Raw genomic sequence first — 5429 nt, forward strand, 5'->3', positions numbered from 1 at the left:
CAATAGTGCTTTGCTTATTATCCGAGGTCTCTTTCCTTTCCATATAAAGTTAGTGATTGGTTTTTCCATATCCGTAAAGAATGTTGATGGGATTGCAGTGAATGTATAGATTGTTTTGGGTAGAACTGACATTTTCACAATGTTCAATCTTCCTAACCACAAGCATGGGATGTTTTTCCATTTATGTAGATCTCTTATGTTTTCTTGAAGTAGTGTTTTATAGTTTTCTTTGTAGAGGTCTTTTATGTCCCTGATAAGATTTATTCCCAAGTATTTTATTTTTTTGGTAGCTATTGAAAATGGTATTGATCTCCTTATTTCTTTTTCAGCAATCTCTTTGCTGGTGTAGAGGAATCCAACTGATTTTTGGATGTTGCTCTTATATCCTGCCACCATGCTAAATCTCTCAATTAGTTCCTGTAGATTTTTGACTGAGTCTCTTGGGTTTTCTAGGTATAAGATCATATTATGAGCAAATAGGGATAGTATGACTTCTTCCTTACCAATTTGGATGCCTTTGATTTCCCTTTCTTGCCTTAGGGCCCTGGCTAGGACTGCCAGTACAATGTTGAATAGAAGTGGTGATAGCAGACATCCTTGTCTGGTTCCTGTTCTCAAGAGGAATAGTTTCAATCTCTCTCCATTGAGAATAATGTTGGCTGTTGGTTTTGCATAAATGCCCTTTATTATGTTGAGGAATGTAGAACTCTGTACTTTTGGATAGCAGGAGAAACTTGCAGATCACCAAGCCTGTCTTCTTAGTGTCTTAGTCTAGAAGCTCTCCTGAAATCTGTTCAGCATCAGAGCAGCACGCAAGTCTCCACTGACAGATGGGTGGTGACTGCAATGAGGTACAATGGTTCAATATTAAACCCGGGTCTCCCACATGGAAAGAGAATTCCACCACTGTACCACCACTGCCATATATATGTGTACATGAATAGATACACATATACGTGGCAATGGAAGTAGATTGCCCAGTCTTGTTTCCACAGAAGAGCTGGTAGGTTTGAACCACCAAGTTTCTGGTTAGCAGTCAGATGGCTTAGGTACTGTGCATTGTGCCACCAGAGCTCCATATGTGTACACACACACACATATATATATTTATATAAAAATATAATTATGTTTGTATATGTGTATATGTGTGAGCTCTGGTAGCATAGTGCCTAAGGCACTGGACTGCTACACAGAAGGCTGGCGGTTCAAACCCACCAGCCACTCCTCAGAAGAAAGGTTGGGAAATCTATTTCCATAGCAATACCATCTTGGAAACCCAAGGAGGGGTCACTGTGAGTCAGGTCCAACTCAACGGCACAGAACAACAACAACAACAACATGTGTATATGTAAATCAAAACTGTTCTAGTGTTGACCTTTACTTCAGCAAGGGTTTGTTGACTATCTTTGACAAGATCTGAAGACTCAAATATGACTAAGATCTTTGTCCGGCTCATGAAGAGTGCAGTCTGCCTTTTGTGGGCCAGAGATAATCTCTGCTTCAACTTTATCTAACACATCTTAAACAGCCAAAGTGGTTCATTCCATTACTACCCTCAGCAGACATTTTCTCTGCTAAAGCCTCCTATATCCATCAGTTACCTTTAGGAGAGGGTTGATAGAAACCATAAGTCTCCTTTAAATTAAAAAAAAAAGAAACCAAACCCACAGCCATTGAGTTGACTCTGACTCATAGAGACCACATAGGACAGAATAGAACTGCCCCATAGGGATTCCAAGGTGGTATATCTTTATGGAAGCACTGTCTCATCTTTCTCCCATGGAGTGGCTGGTGGATTTGAACAGCCAACCGTTTGGTTAGCAGCTCAACGCTTTAATCATAGTGCCACCAGAACAAAAAACAAAAATAAACTCACTGCCATTGAGTCAATTTTGATCATAGCGACCCCTCCTTGGGTTTCCAAGGCAGTAGTATCACTACGGAAGTAGATTGCTCCATCTTCCTTCCGAGGAGTAGCTGGTGGGTTTGAACCATCAGCCTTCTGGTTAGCAGTCAAGTACCTCAGGCACTACGCCACCAGAGCTCTCTTTAAATTACATAAGCTTATATCCTATTGTCCTACTATTTTCTTTCTAATTGGACTTTCTTACCTTCCCCAGTGCATAAAATTATGACAATTTAATGATTTAGGATCTGCTATGCAAACTGTGAAACTAAAAAAAGAGCAAGTTCTTGTACCTTTCATTTAGACTTCAGGTTATTTGTTGGGGGAGGTGAGGAGGATGTGCTTAGAAATGAGGAAGCTGGTATTTTCCTGAATCAGAGGAATTATTTTATAAAATGAAGGATAAGGTAACAATATGCAATGAGAGCTTCATTTAAATGTTCTGGGACCAAAGTTCATTTTGAGAAAGCCATCTGTCCAAGGAGAGCTTGGGGGAGGTTCAGGTGGGGCCCTCAGTACCAGGTAGACAAAAGCTAAGGCATAGGGCTACCATCAGATGTAGCCTTTTACTGATGGTTCAAAGTGCCCAAGGTCATAAAGGTAGTGTCATGAACAACCTAGGAAGAACACATAGGCTCCCCTACCTCCAAACAAGTTACTTGAGTGGTCCTGAAAAAGGTAGCAATAATAGGGTCCTCCCAGGGAAGAAAAACAGGGAAAGGGCCTGGTTAGGGAAATCCACATCCTTGCATGCTCCTTCGCCCCAGAATCCATTAATTTACCTAAACATATCACACAAAGAAGCATCTTCCAAGTGCTATATTACTTTGAGCTTGGCTTAAGAACGATGCTTTCAAACACCTGTACCTTTATCTTAACACCACAATACATCAGCAATTACCACTTAAGCAGAACTAAGATTTTAGAAGGTTAAAAACAAAATCAGTTACACTTACCCCTTCAGCAAGCTCTAAAAGTGGAACAGGTTTACACCTGCAACTTGAAACAACTATTTTGTCTCCACTGGAAGATGCTGTCACTAGAAAGTTATCTAAATGAAGAGTTATGGAGCATCAAATAATTCATGAACATGTCTGGCATTCAACTAAAAGTTAATATGCCAAAAGCAAGTACACTAAGAAAACACAAACGAAACAGTATATACATTAGCTTTCAAATATGGCTCAGGTTACTAACTGCTAAGACTAATTCTCTTTACTACTGCTGTAGGGAGGAACTATCCTTTCTGGCTTTGCTATCACTTGAAAGCTATTTAACCCATGTGAAATACTATTCCATCTTTGAAGGGTAGGCCAGAGGTCTAATTTTATCCTTCAAGAGAATAAGATAAACACAGCATCAGCAAATTATCAATCAGCCTTTTCATCTATAAAAATTGTTCAAGATCCTTGGTACCTATTTAAGGTAGGAAGCAAAAATCTTCATCAGTCTCATATTTTTCCACTTAAAAAAAAAAAAAAAAAAAAAAAGGCCTTTCTTCACTCAGTCAGCTGCTGGCTGCTGAGGCTGACAACCCCAAGGGTGAAAAAAAAAAAAAAAAAAAAAGGCCTGATATTTTTTTCAGGACTTGAATTTCTGGGTTTTCAAGGCAGTAAATCTTAACACAAGTAGATTTGGCCCAGTCTTCCAGTGGTGGATTTGAACCACCCACCTTCTGGTTAGCAGTCAAATGCCTTAGGCACTATAAGCACTGAGAAAACATAGCAAATAAATACAAATGTGGTTAAATAGCAACTGCTTAGGTCATGGAAGAATTTTAGTTTATAATAAAATTTAATTTAAAATTATGTTTACCTTATTTTACACAAATTATTTATGGAACAATCAGTAAGTACAAAGAAGCGTAAGTATTTTAAAACTAAAATGATTAAGTATAATAAGCAAGAATGAGTATGATTTGAGAGTCAGTATGAAATTAATAGAAATGTCAGCGTATGTTTTTTAGCAGTGTCTAAGAGCTCTGGTGGTATAGTGCCTAAGGCATTTGACTGTTAACTAGAAGGCTGGTGGTTCAAACCCACCAACCAGTCCTCGGAAGGAAGACTGGGGAATCTACTTCTGTAGTGATTGTTGTTGTTGTTGTTGTTGTTTGCCATTGAGTCGGACCCGACTCATAGCGACCCCTCCTTGGGTTTCCGAGGCAGTTTCCGAGGAGTGGCTGGTGGGTTTGAACCACCAGCCTTCTGGCCAGCAGTCAAGTGCCTTAGCCACTATACTACCAGAGCTCCCTCTACTGCCCCAGAAACCCAAGGAGGGATCGCTATGAGACGGATCCGACTCAGCAGCAGTGAGTTTTTATTGTTTTTTTTTTTTTTTGGATGAGCAATGGAGAAAGGCTAGTTAAACACTCTGAGAATCTTAACTATATTCCTTTTAGGTGGTTTCCCTAATGCTGAGATATTTTGTGAACAGACCATGGAGTGTAATCTTATTATGATACACGATTCACACACAATCATTTCCACCTATACACTATACTACAGCCAAACCAAACTCACTGCCATCGAGTTGATTCTAACTTGCAGCGACCCTCACTGGGTTCTCAAGGCAGTAAATCTTAACACAAGTAGATTTGGCCCAGTCTTCCTTCCATGGAGCGGCTGGTGGATTTGAACCACCCACCTTCTGGTTAGCAGTCAAATGCCTTAGGCACTATAAGCACTGAGAAAAAAAATAAACCATTTCTCTTTCCTGCTTGTTCCTGCTTACTACTACTTTTCTCATCAGACTACAGAAAAAGGAGGACTGGAGGTAGACAGTAAGAGACGTATAGTTACTCTTTATTTCTCTTGCAGCTTCAAAAGTCATGAAAGTGAGAAACATGCCACGAAGGCCAAAAACAAAAAGAGAACTAATGCCCCTGACATCTCACTGTCATGCCTATTCTCGAACTCTGTGCTAAGGGGCTTCAAGTCACTGAGTCTGGGGCCTCTTCGTTCTTTGGTAACAAAGTTTCATAGAAGGGATCAGTCTCATTAGGAACAAAACTGTATTCTGTAAGACTGCACACTGGAAATTGTACATCTACTCATACATGAAAACTATAAAAAAAAAAAGTCAATTTCCACAAGTCAGATAGCACTATTTCAGTCATGCCGGTTTTGCTGATAGGCCGTTAAGTGCTACATCAGTAAATGCAAACTCCTAGGAAAACTCTTTGGTATAAAAACAAACTAAAAAATAATAAATTCTGTTAAGAATTCCTACTTTTCTCTTAGCAGTAAGTAGTAGGGAAAATTAAGCTTAAATATACTGAAAATCTAAAAAAAGAGAACAGCAATCTGTATTTCATCATTCTCTTTAAAACATTTTCCGCTGATACACATCTGAAGAACCTTTCAAAAATGTGATCTCTTTACCATGGGTTTAATTAATACAGCACCAAAGTAATTTACTTTACTACTTTAATGCAAGGGAGCTCTGGTAGCATAGTGGCTAAGGCACTTGACTGCTAACCAGAAGGCTGGCGGTTCAAACCCACCAGCCACTCCTCGGAAGGAAG

The 5429-nt window shown here is 39.5% G+C and overlaps 1 protein-coding gene across 1 annotated transcript in view; it reads right to left on the minus strand.

Moving 5' to 3' along the window:
* Window positions 1-5429, minus strand: part of NEDD1 (NEDD1 gamma-tubulin ring complex targeting factor) — an 82495-nt gene that overhangs the window by 64221 nt on the left and 12845 nt on the right. The window lies entirely within an intron of this gene.

Source organism: Orycteropus afer, unplaced genomic scaffold (genome assembly GCF_000298275.1).
Source record: "Orycteropus afer afer isolate SDZICR_OR568_19922 unplaced genomic scaffold, OryAfe1.0 scaffold00253, whole genome shotgun sequence".
Classification (NCBI taxonomy): Eukaryota; Metazoa; Chordata; class Mammalia; order Tubulidentata; family Orycteropodidae; genus Orycteropus; species Orycteropus afer.